We start from the raw sequence: 13,995 nt of genomic DNA, 5'->3' as shown, positions 1-13,995 counted from the left end.
AGGTTGGGCATTCCTACTTCCGTAGTGATACTGCCTCGGAAACCCAAGGAGGGGTCGCTATGAGTTGGGGCCGACTCGATGGCAAATAACAACAACAGGACATTCTGAAAGTAGAGTTGGCATTTCCTATTAGACACATTGCTACCCTCTCTTACCCTCTTCCAGAGGATTATTCTTAGTTATCAGGTAATCTCAGTCAGTAACACCACCAAATATAAGTAATCTTTTGATCTAAATTTTTTTTCCCATGATCAGACCACTGTGATCCATAAGATTTTATCTTTTTTAAAACTTTTTATTGTGATTTGGGTGAAAGTTTACAGAGCAAAATCATTTTCCATATACCATTTCATACACATTTTGTTTCATGACATTGACTACAATTCCCCACAATGTAACAGCTTTCTTCCCACTTCCTCCCCATAGTTACCTCTTCCCCGTGTCCTCTCCCGTGCACTCCTGCCCCACCCCCAAGCTATCTCCCTGTGCAAACACTTCCCTTGTGTTCTTCCATGATTGATGTCTCCAAGGAGGGTATCTATCTGATATAAATGTTCACTCCATATGCCTATTGTTTGTCTGGAAGCCACAGGAGTGAGTTCAGTTCCAGACCTGATGGGTAACTAGGGCCCATAGTCTCAGGGGTCTCACCACGCACTATCAGACTAGTAAACCTGGTCTTTTCTATGATTATGAGTTTTGCTTCAATCTAAATTCTTAAAATAACACTTTATTCTCTTAGCAACTAAATTCCACATGCACCTTTGTTTTTGACTGCTAACCAGAAGGCTGGGGGTTCAAACCCACCAGCTGCTCCTCATAAGGAAAATCGGGCAATCTATTTCTGTAGTGATACCACCTTGGAAATCCAAGGAGAGGTCGCTACGAGTCGGATCCAATGCAACAGCAGTGAGTTTGGGTTTATTTTTGGTTATACCTTCACCAGATCCTTAATAACAATTATACTCTTTACTTACTTGTATTGTGTTTCCTCTTCAGAAGGATGATACTTGATGACTGACCTGCTATACTCAACTGTGATGCCGGCCAAGTAGGAGTGGCTGGGAATTTTTTTTTTTTCTTCCTTTTTGACATCTATTAAGCAGCTAGTTGTTGTTGTTGTTATGAGCCGTGGAGTCAGACCCAATTCACAGCGACCCCTCATTAGGTTTCCGAGGCAGTATCACTAAGGAAGTAGATTGCTCAACCTTCCTTCCGAGGAGTGGCTGGTGGGTTTGAACCTCCAGCCATCAGATTAGCAGTCTAGTGCCTTAGGCACTATGCCACCAGAGCTCCTATTAAGCAGCTAAGTAGCCCATTATTTCCAAAATCAGTTTACAAAAAGAAAAAAAGGAACAAACCAAACTCACTGCCATTGAGTTGATTCTGACTCACAGTGACCCCCTTTCAGTGTTCGAGGTGGTCAATCTTTATGGAAGTAGATTGCCCAGTCTTCCTTCCATGGAGTGGCTGGTGGGTTTGAACCACCAACCTTCTGGTTAGCAGTCAAATGCCTTAGGCACTACATCACCAGAGCTCTTTCCTGACTAAATCCTAGAAAGGCCTCTTCTCATCAGCTAGAATCCAAGATCTGGGCTTACAAAGAAAATCATATCTATTTCAGAGTTCAAATCACCAAGACTCTAAAGGAAGGTTCAGATGAAGCCAAACTTATAGAAGAATTGGAACCCTGGAGAAGGATGAGAAACTATGGAACTGTAAATTCTCCTTAAAGAGCCTGGACTGAGATGACTAATCCACACCTTCAAACTAAAAGTAGTCAAATAAAACTGAGCTGACCTCAGGTAGAATCCAAATCAAGAAAATCACTTACTTAATTCTGTATCCTGATTTCCTCAGGAATTAACATGTGTCCCTATAACTGAAGACTAGTCCCTTTTCAGTGAGCAGAGGATCGTCTCTTCAGTTTTGCTGTATTAGTTTTTCTCCAGAGATTTAACTGCACAGGCAATGTCTCCAGGTTGTACCATGACATGTGTGAGATATCTATGCCATGAGCTGTCATGAGGTCATAGGAATGTTTTACTAGTCCTTGATCAAGAAACTTAAAATATAGAGTTTTGCACTGCTGTAAAATTTACTTTGTCCCCTATTTAGTAATCCCAGAGGATATTTAACAAGAAGTATATACCCTAAGGCTGCTATAATTTTGAAATATATCATCTATTCTTTTTCTTCCCAGAAAAATAGATTACTAATTTGACATTAAATCCATAAAACTAAGCTATTTGAAAAATTCAATTCCCTTGAAATATGCATTGCCTATCAAATAATTTCCATTCATAAAAGACATAAAATAATCAATTTTCTAAACATGTTTCTCCTTTCTCTTTTATGTGGAATTTTCATTCTCTATTCCTCGGAAGGAAGGTTGGGCATTCCTACTTCCGTAGTGATACTGCCTCGGAAACCCAAGGAGGGGTCACTATGAGTCGGGGCCAACTCGATGGCAAACAACAACAACAACAACAACAATTCCAAGATCTAATCTTATTTATTTGTGTATCACATTTCACTAAATGAATCCAGAACCCCATAGACAAAAGGTATGTTTAAATGTGTGTAACAATGAAACATATATTTCCACAACCACTTGATTCTCCCTAGGCCCTTCTCTTCTCTTCTATGTAACAATTTTTTTATAAATCTTTCAACTTAATATATAAATGTTGATAATTTCTAACACTAAGTTATCACTGAACACAAAAAATCTAATAGCTATTTAAAAAGAAAATGCCACACTGAAAGTGACACACTATGTAAATAATGAAAGAATCAAATGAACGTTCATATCCTACCTAAAAAATAAAATTATCTGAATCTCTAAGATCTCTCTAATTGGTGCAAGAATATGCCCAGAAGGATATCTCAGGCATCAATCATTTCAGCATTGATTCATCCATTTATTCCAAAATAATTTGTGTGCTTACTATTCATGCACTAGTATGACCACATATTTAAAATGGAGGTGAGTGACACTTATTGTCTTATTATGACAATAAGATTTGTGAGAATTAGATGAGATGATTCACATAAAGTATTTATCACAGTGTCTGGTACAGAAGAAGCGCTAAATGAAAGCTAAATGGATGATGATTGTTACAATGCAATGATGGCCATGTTGACAACAGTGGTGGGTACTAGCAAAATAAAGAAAAATATTACTTTTTAAATATCAAATTCCTCAAAATCTAGAAGAACAGACAGATACAGGGCTGTATATCAGGGGTACAAAGTGGAATCATAAATATAGTAAAGATACATCCTAGATGTTCCAGGACAACTCAGATTTCAAATATTCTATCCCATGGACAGATCTTGAGTTTAATACATGTTTCATTATTTTATTCATGAAATATGGTTTCCATAGCTACAATAAAAACACAGTTGAAACAAGAGAGCATTGAAGAGGGAACAAAACACTTGCTTTTAACAAATACATAGTCTTGTTGAAGAGATGTATGCATATGAAACCACTGAAAAACAAGATAAAACAGCACGTAGTCAGGCTCAACTACTTAGACAAGAGAATAAGTGCTAATAAGGGTTGTAAGAATTCAGAGGACCTTGATAGAGAAATTGAACTTTAGGGAGAAACTGGGAGTCAAGCTCAAATTTAAGAATGGGTAGGAATTTCAAAGAGGATCGATAGTAAAGGCATAGGTCAACTCCAGATTCTAAAACTGTTTCATCAAAGATGAAAAAGCAAACCCATTGAGCATAGTGGGAGGAAAAACTCTATTGTGGATATAGTGACCAGGAACAATGTCTTCAGATAAGGTGTTTCCTAAAGGAAGTTGAGAAAAGTCACCAGTTCCTGGGCATTTCAGTTGAAGATAAGGTATAAAAACATTTTTATCAGCTGCAAATCCCCTTGCATTTATTTAGTACTTTCACCACTGCAAATCCCTTGCTGCTCTTGCTTGAGTCTCCCTTGCTGCAGCCAGAGACTGGGTAGGAAACAGGCTCTGTTCCACTGTGGGGTTTATTGCTGCTGCAGGCCATCTGGCCCTGAGCTGAGTCCACAGCTCAGTCTTCACAGTCCTAAGCCACTAGCTAAGCATTCCACATCTCTACCTTTCTGAATAAGAAAGCCCTGCTAATGGAATTGGGCTCCTATGCCTTGATTTGAGACAGATATTTGGCTAATGTTGCATAATCACTGATTACTTGATTGGTTTCCTTCTTAAGTTTGGATCTGATTTGAGACTTCTTGGAAGCTAAATAAGAGCTCTCACATGGTGAATTCCCTCATGTCATGAGTGGTAGGTATGTACTTCCAGAAGTAACTAAAGGGAAAGAACTGAAAAGAATTAAGAATTTCTTTCACTGTCCAATAATATAAAATATTAACAGCTCTCTCTTGATTATGGAAATAAATGTACCATAATATATGCAGCTCTCCAAGAATGTGTCCTCCCACTCTAACTTATTAGAGAGGTAGAACATTACACTCTTGCAGGACTTGGAAATGATGCATGTCAAGCAAATTTATAGTATCCCCATTTGCTCTTTAGCATTTTAGTCTATAGTAGCTACTCTTGGCAGACCAAGTGTCTGGCTTTAAGTGGAGTTAATAGCACTATGTAGACCCTATCCAGCCCTTCATAACCATAAGACTATGTCTTTTCCTATCTGGCAGAGAATCATACCTTAGATTTAAAGAACACCTTGACTCTGATCTCCCCAAGTACATTTATGGTGAAGGCATTGACTCCTTTTGTAAATGCTTCCAACTTCCTCATCACTGCTTTGCAAAAAGGGAACTTAAACACTGGTAAATCGAGTGAATCGCCCCAAATCAGCTGGGGAGCCAAGATTTAACTAAAGTAGCATTGTTTAGGAGCCACAGTAAGGAGCTCCTAGAATTTATAAAGTTGAGAAAAGATTTCCTTAGAGAACCAAGCCAGTAAGGATCAATATACAAAGGAGTTTAGACAGCTATGGAAGCAGACAGTACTATGAAATAGTTTACAACAGTTCACTCCTAAAACCGGGGAAATAAGTGGATCTCCTCAGAAAGACAGATGAAATACAACTGATAGAAAAAACTCTGAAACTAATCTAGCAGGGGGGGCAAAAATGGTGTTGATGAAAGATTTTTCCCTTTTGTGAGAACGATCCTCCTGTGGTGTCTGTCTCCCTCCCCCACAATATGTGCACATATCTCTGTGTCTGATGCTGTGGTTAGTTGCCATCAGATCCAACTCTTGGTGACCTTATGTATTACAGAATAAAGCATTGCCCTGTACGGTGCCATCCTCGTAATCTTAGTATGTTTGAGCCCACTGCTTTAGCCACTGTGTCAACCCATCTCACAGAGGGTTTCCCTTATCACCTCTTCTTTGCAGTCGTATTGTGAGTGCCTTCCAACACAAGGGGCTCATCTTCCAGCACTACATTGGACAACGCTCTATTGGTTTATGTAAGGTTTTCATTGTCTAACTCTGAAGTAAATCACCAGGCCTTCTTTCTTCATCTGTCTTAGCCTGAAATTTCCACAGAAATTTGCCCATGATGAGTGACCCTGTTGGTATTTGAAATGCCAGTAACATAGCTTCTAGCATCTTAGCAACACAAAATCCACCACATTATAACAGACGGAGCTCTGGTAGCATAGTGCCTGAGGCACTTGACTGCTAACCAGAAGGCTGGTGGTTCAAACCCACCAGCCACTCCTCGGAAGGAAGGTTGGGCAATCCTACTTCCGTAGTGATACTGCCTCGGAAACCCAAGGAGGGGTCGCTATGAGTCAGGGCTGACTCAAAGGCACATAACAACAACAACACTGCCTCAGAAACCCAAGAAGGGGTTGCTATGAGTCGGATCCGACTCGAGGGTACATAACAACAACAACAACATAACTGACAGAAGGGTGGTGGTCTGTGTCTAATCTGCTCTTTTAATCACTCAGCAATGATTAAATTGAGAACCTACCTTGCTCAGTTATGACCAAAAAAAAAAAAAAAAAAAACCAAACACACTGCTGTTGAGTCAGACCCGAATTATAGTGACCCCTTGGGTTTCCAAGGCAGTATCACTACAGAAGTAGATTGGCCAGCCTTCCTTCTGAGGAGTGGCTAGTGGGTTTGAACCTAAAGGAAATCCTATTCCCAAACAAAATTACCTTCACAGGAATAGGGGTTAGGATTCCAACATATATGGGGGAGGGGGGCATAATTTAATGCAATGGTGATCATTTCTTCATGTTTATCAAACCCTCTTGAATGGAGAAATGACTCTATCTTGAAGAAACCATCACTAAGAAACATCCATTTTCTTTACTATCATTCTGTCTTGACCAAGAGACAGTTAGGCCTGAAATCCAGATACTCGCATGGAGGTACTCACGAGGAGGAAGATGCCTAAATTTACATATGACTGAAAAGAATTATTCTGACACATGTAGTTTGTACCATAATTTAATACATATTCTTTGCAAACCAATTCCTTGTGAGTTTCATTAGTAAGACATAATATCTTTTTTTAAGACATAATATCTTGTAGGCTAATTATCTCTATGTTAATTGACAAAATAATTTCTGAACCTGGGAAATTGAGGTCCAGAGCAAGATATCTGGTGCCCTCTCCAAGGTACTGATTCCCATGAGGCCCTCCCCATGGCTGACAACCAGACTCTCTGGGCCTAGTCTTAACTGAAATCTTCAATCCAATACTGTGTATTAGTACTTCACAAACTTTAATGTGCTTCCAAAATCACCTCCAAAAAAACAAAACTCACTGCCATTGAGTCGATTCCAACTCATAGCAATCCCCATTGGGTTTCCAAAGCTGTAAATCTCCACAGAAGCAGACTGCCTCCTCTTTCTTCCGTTGAGCAGCTGGTTCAAATCACTGACCTTTTGGTTAGCAGCCAAATGTCTTAACCACTATACCACCAGAGCTCCTCTTTCAAATCACCTAGGAATCCTTTTATAAAGCAAATCGAATTCCATAGTTCCGGGGTGGTACCTGAGATGCTGCATACCTAATAAATTCCCCAGTGATGTGGATGTTACTGATCCAATGTCCACTCTGAGTAACAAGACTCTATCTACCCTTAGTCAACACCTATTACATAAAATTCTATCCCTTTGGGAAATCTCAAGTAATATATGATGCTACAAGATATCAATAAATATGTCTACCTTACTAATGAAGGAAGCTCTAATGATGAGGAGCTCTGGTGGCATAGTGGATAAGGTACTTGACTGCTAACTGGAAGGACAGTGGTTCAAACCCACCAGCTGTTCCATGGAAGGAAGACAAGGCAATCTACTTCCTGTAAAGATTTATAGCCTTAGAAACCTAATAGGGGTTGCTATGAGTCAGAAATAACTCAATGGCAGTGAGGTTTTTTTTAAACTGCACATGGGGCATCCTGCTATGCTTTAACATACTTCTACCACCCACATCATCTGGAAATATCAGTGGCTGGAAGTTAGGATAAAGAACGTCAGTTCATTTTTTCATTCAATACTAAGACCTTCCACCAACATCATAAGATAGTCACTTGGCTGAAAAAGTGTGCAGAGTAAGAATTAAGTATTTTCTCAGCCAAAAGTAAACTGAGCTCTCAAGATAAAATGCTGATTAATATTTCATCAGGATCCAATTTAAAGCAGGTGAACCAATGTTTATCAATAGAAACCACCAATAGCTTTCACCTTATGTTTTTTATAGAAGCATTTGGCTAATCAAATGTAGACTTACAAGAGAATTATACAGTAATATTACCTCCACTGCAGGAAATATCAGCAATGTTGTAACCTTGAGCAAAAATTCCTCTTAGAAGATTATTTTGGTTTTCTGTGATAGTAATTTTTCTGATAGTAATTCTGTTGAAACTGATGAGTACTTGAAGTACTTACTGATGAAGATCAAAGACTACAGCCTTCAGGATAGATTACACTTCAACACAAAGAAAACTAAAATCCTCACAACTGGACCAATAAGCAACATTATGATAAATGGAGAAAAGATGGAAGTCATCAAGGATTTCATTTTACTTGGATTCAAAAATCAAAGTTCATGGAAGCAGCAGTCAAGAAACCAAACAACATCTTGCAATGGGCAAATCTGTTGCAAAGGAACTTTTTAATGTGTTAAAGAGAAAGATGTCACTTTGAGGAGGAAGGTACACTTGATCCAAGCAGTAGTATAGTTAATCACCTCATATGCACATGAAAGCTGGACAGTGAATAAGGGAGATCAAAGAAGAATTGATGCCTTTGAATTATGGTGTTGATGAAGAATACTGAATATACCACAGACTTGTAGAACATACCTGGCTTGGAAGAGTACTGCCAGAATGTTTCTTAAAAGGGAGGATGGTGAGGCTTTGTCTCCATATTTTGGTCATGCTATCAGGAGGGACAAATCTCTGAAGAAGTACATCATGTTTGGTAAAGTGGAAGGTCAGCAAAAAAGAGGAAGAGTTGAGATGAAATGGTTGGACACAGTAGGCTCAAGTATAACAACTATTGTGAGGATGACGCTATATTAGGCTGGGTTCTCTAGAGAAGCAAAACCAGTAAAGCTTAGAGAGAGAGAGAAATTTATCTTAGGAAGATAGCTCACACACTTATAGAAGCTGGCAAGTCCCATGTTCTTGGATCAAACGTCAAGCTGGAAGCTTTTCCAGACTTACACAGCTGCAGGGGCTGACGAGCTCAAGGTTGGCGGCAGTATACTGGCTGTTGACTCCAACAAATGATGAATTCAAGAACTCTAGGATGAATGGTGGATTATTCGCTCATGGACAGTTGTAGACAGCACAACAGAAGAGTGTCTCTTTTTCCAACGATGTCCATAAATATACTGGAAATAGGACACACTTGCAGGGAAACTCCCTTTCAATGGATTGACTGCTCAAAACATATACATCCGATCTCATCATGGGAATAACCAACATCACAACTGCTTAAGCCACTCAGAATTGTGGTCCAGCCAAGTTGACACAAAGCTCCAATTATCACAGGTGCAGAACCTGGCACTGTATCGTTATGTTGTACATGGGGCCTATATGAGTCAGAACCAACTCGATGGCACCAAACAATAACAATTCTTCTGAGGGCAGTATCTCCCAATGTAAATACTATTTAACTTCATCTTATGCTTAATACCCAAGAGTTAATTAAATATGGCTCACTTTTCAACTATTTTTATTCAAATGGAGACATTTAAGATTGTTGCTGTGATGAGTACAGGTGCTATGATGATAACAGTAGGGAAATAGAATGAGAGTGAGAAAGTTTTCTTATTTAATAACTGGTATTAGAAATTAGAGAGAGATAGAAAAGCATGCAAATGGGAATAAAAAATTAGGAAAGGTAGATTTTTTCCTGAAAAAATGCCTCCTCAGAGTAGAGCCGACCTTAATGATGTGGATGGAGTAAAGCTTTGACAACCTGCATTTGCTGATGTAGGAGGACTCAAAATGGGAAGAAACATCTGCAAACATCCATTAATAATCAGAACATGGGATGTACAAAGTATGAATCTAGGAAAATTGGAAGTTGTCAAAAATGAAATGGAATGCATAAAGATCGATATCCTAGGAATTAGTGAGCTGAAATGGACTGGTTTGGGCCATTTTGAATCAGACAACCATATGATTTACTATGCCAGGAATGACAAGTTGAAGAGGAATGGCATAGCATTTATCATCACGAAGAATGTTTCAAGATTGATCCTGAAGTATAATGCTGTCAGTGATAGGAAATATCCATATGTCTACAAAAAAGACTAGTTAATACTACTATTATTCAAATTCACACACCAACCACAAAACCCAAAGATGAGGAAATTAAAAATTACTACCAACTTATGCAGTCTGAAATTGACCAAACATGCAATCAAGATGTGTTGATTATCACTGATGACTGGAATGCAAAAGTTGGAAACAAAGAAGAATCACTGGTAGTTGGAAAACATGGCCTTGGTGACAGAAATAATGCTGCAGACTCCATGACAGAATTTCAGAAGACCAATGACTTATTCATTGCAAATACCTTTTTTCAACAACACAAACAATGGCTATACACATGGACTTCACCAGATGGAACACGTAGGAATCAGATCCACTACATCTGTGGCAAAAGGCGATGGAGAAGCTTAATATCTTCAGCCAAAACCAGGCCAGGAGCTGACTGTGGAATAGAAAATGAGTTGCTCACATACAAGTTCAAGTTGAAGCTGAAGACAATTAAAATAAGTCCACTAGAGCCAAAATATGACCAAAATACGATCATATCCCTCCTGAACATAGAGATGATCTAAAGAATAGATTTGAAGCACTGAACACCGATGACAGAAAAACAGAAGAATTGTGGAATTACATCAAGAACGTCATCCATGAAGAAGGCAAAAGGTCATTAAAAAGACAGGAAAGGAAGAAAAGACTAAAATGGATGTCAAAAGAGACTCTGAAACTTGTCCTTGAATGGAGAGTAGCTAAAGCAAATGGAAGAATAGACAGGATGAAAGAGCTGAATTGAAGATTTCAAAGAACAGCTTGAGAATACAAAGTCAATTATATAATGAAATGTGCAAAGACCTGGAATTAGAAAACCAAAAGGGAACCACTCAGCATTTCTCAAGCTGAAAGAATGGAAGAAAAAAGTCAAGCCTCAAGTTGCAATATTAGAAGATTCAATGGGCAAAATATTGAATGACGCAGGAAGCCTCAAAAGAAGATGAAAGGAATACACAAAGTCACTGCACCAAAAAGAACTGGTTGATGTTCATCCATTTCAGGAGGTGGCATATAATCAAGAACCAATGGCACTGAAGTCCAAGCTACGCTGAAGGAATTGGCAAAGAATAAGGCTCCAGGAATTCATAAAATACCCATTGAGATGTTTCAACAAATGGATGCCAAGCTGGAGGTACCCGCTTGTCTAAGCCAAGAAATTTGGAAGAGAGCTACCTGGCCAACTGACTGAAAGAGATCCATATTTGTACCCATTCCAAAGAAAAGTGATCCCACAGAATGGAAATTATCAAACAATATTATTAATATCACACGCAAGTAAAATCTTACTGAAGATAATTGAAAAATGTTTGCAATAGTACATTGACAGGGAACTTCCAGAAATGCAAGCTGGATTCAGAAGACAATGTGCAACAAGGGATATCACTGCTGATGTCAGATGGATCTTGGGTGAAAGCAAAGAATACCAGAAAGATGTTTACTTGTGTCAAAAGCATTTGATTTTGTGGATCATAATAAATTATGGATAACATTGAGAAGAATGGGAATTCCAGAACACTTGATTGTGCTCATCAGGAACCTGTATAAAGACCAGGAGGCTGTTGTTCGAACAGAACAAGGGGATGTTGTTGTTGTTCTTAGGTGCCATCAAGTCATCTCCAACTCATAGTGACCCTATGCACAGCAGAACAAAACACTGCCTGGTCTTGTGCCAGCCTCACAGTCCTTGCTATACCTGAACCTATCATTGCAGCCACTGTGTCTATCCATCCTGTTGAGGGCTTTCCCATTCTTTGTTGACCCTCCACTTAACCAAGCATGATATCCTTCTCCAGGGAACAGTTCCTTCTGAAAATATGACCAAAGTAAATGAGATGAAGTCTGGCCATTCTCGCTTTCAAGGAGCATTCTGGTTGCACTTCTTCCAGGACAGATTTGTTAGTCCTTTTAGCAGACCAGGGTACTCTTAGCATTCTTCTCCAACACCACAACTCAAGAGTATCAACTCTTCTTCAGTGTTCTTTATTGACTGTCCAGCTCTCACATGCATAAGAGGTGATTGAAAATAACATGGGTTGGGTTAGGCACACCTAGTATTCAAGGAGGCATCTTTGCTCTTCAGCACTTGAAAGAGTCTTTTGCAACAAACTTGCTCAATGCAATAAGTCTATTGTTGTCTTGGTTGCTGCTTCCATTGGTGTTGATTGTAGAACCAAGTAATATGAAATCCTTCACAACTTCAATCTTTTCTCTACCCACCATGAAGCTGTTTATTGGACCAGTTGTGAGGATTTATTTTTTTTTTTCTTTATATTGAGGGGTAATCCATACTGCAGACTGAAGTGTTTAATCTTTATCAGTAAGTGCTTCAAGTCATCCTCACTTTCAGCAAGCAAAGTTGTATCATCTGCGTATCACAGGTTGTTAATGAGTCTTCCTCCAATCCTGAGGCCATGTTCCTCTTCATATAATCCAGCTCCTTGGATTATTTGCTCAGCATACAAGTTGCATAAATATGGTGAAAGAATACAACTTTGACACACTCCCTTCTTGATTTTAAACCACACAGTATCCTCTGTTAAAATGACAGCCTCCTTGTCTATGTACAGGTAGGTTCCTCATGAGTACAATTAAGTGTTCTGGAATTCCCATTCTTCTCAATGTTACCTATAATTTGTTATGATCCACACAATCGAATGCTTTTGCATAGTCAATAAAACATAAGTAAACATCTTTCTGGTATTCTTTACTTTCAGCTAAGATTCATCTGACATCAGCAATGATTTCCCTCATTCCACGTCCTCTTCTCGGGGCTTCTGAATCCAGCTTGCATTTCTGGAAGTTCTTTCTCAATACACTGCTGCAACTGTTTTTCAATTATCATCAGTAAGATTTTACTTTCATGTGATATTGTTTGATAATTTCCACATTCTGTGAGATCACCTTTCTTTGGAAATGGTACAAATATGGATCTCTTCCAGTCAGTTAGCCAGGTAGCTGTCTTCCAAATCTCTTGGCATAGCCAAGTGAGTGCCTCCAGTGGGGCATCTGTTTGTTGAAACACCTCAATGGTTATTCTGTCAATTCCTCAAACCTTGTTCTTCACCAATTCCTTCAGTACTGCTTCAACTTTTTCCTTCAATACCATTGGTTCTTGATCATATACCACCTCCTGAAATGGAAAACATCAACCAATACTTTTTGGTATAATGTCTCTGTGTATTCCTTCCATCTTCTTTTGATGCTCCCTGCATCATTCAATATTTTGCACATAGACTCTTTCAATACTGAAACTCGAAGCTTAAATTTTTTCCTCCGTTCTTTCAACTTGAGAAGTGCCAAGCACGTTCTTCCCTTCTGGTTTTCTAACTCCAGGTCTTTGCACATTGCATTATAGTAATTGGCTTTGTCTTCTCAAGCTGCTCTTTGAAATCTTCTGTTCAATTCTTTTATCTTGTCATTTCTTCCATTTGCTTTAACTACTATATGCTCAAGGGCAAGTTTTGGAGTCTCTTCCGACATCCATTTTGGTCTTTTCTTCCTTTCTTGTCCTTTTAATGATCTCTTGCTTTCTTCATGAATGATGCTCTTAATGTCATCCCACAATTCTTCTGGTTTTCTGTCATTGGTGTTCAATGCATCAAATCTATTCTTTAGATGGTCTCTAAATTCAGGAGGGATATATTCAAGGTCATATTTTGGCTCTCATGGGCTTGTTTTAATTGTTTTCAATTCAACTTGAACTTGCATATGAGCAGTTGATGGTCTGTTCCACAATCAGCTTCTGGCCTGGCTTTGGCTGAAGACATTGTGCTTTTCCATCTCCTCTTGCCACAGATGTAGTCAATCTGATTCCTCTGTACTCCATCTGGAGAAGTACATTGTACAGCCACTGTTTGTGTTGTTGAAAAAAGGTATTTGCAGTGGATAAGTCATTGGTCTTGCAAAATTCTACCATGCAATTTTCAGCATTATTTCTATCACCAAGGCCATATTTTCCAACTACCAGTAACTCTTCTTTGTTTCCAACTTTTATATTCCAGTCACCAGTGATAATGAACACATCTTGATTGCATGTTTGGTCAATTTCAGACTGCAGAAGTTGGTAGTAATCTTCAATTTCCTCGTCTTTGGCTTTGGTGGTTGGTGTGTAAATTTGACTAACAGTAGTATTAACTGGTCTTCCTTGCAGTTATATGGATATTATCCTATCACTGACAGTGTTATACTTCAGGACAGATCTTGAAACACTCTGTGAC

Source organism: Orycteropus afer, unplaced genomic scaffold (genome assembly GCF_000298275.1).
Source record: "Orycteropus afer afer isolate SDZICR_OR568_19922 unplaced genomic scaffold, OryAfe1.0 scaffold00314, whole genome shotgun sequence".
NCBI classification, from domain to species: domain Eukaryota; kingdom Metazoa; phylum Chordata; class Mammalia; order Tubulidentata; family Orycteropodidae; genus Orycteropus; species Orycteropus afer.
This window is presented reverse-complemented; position numbering follows the sequence as displayed.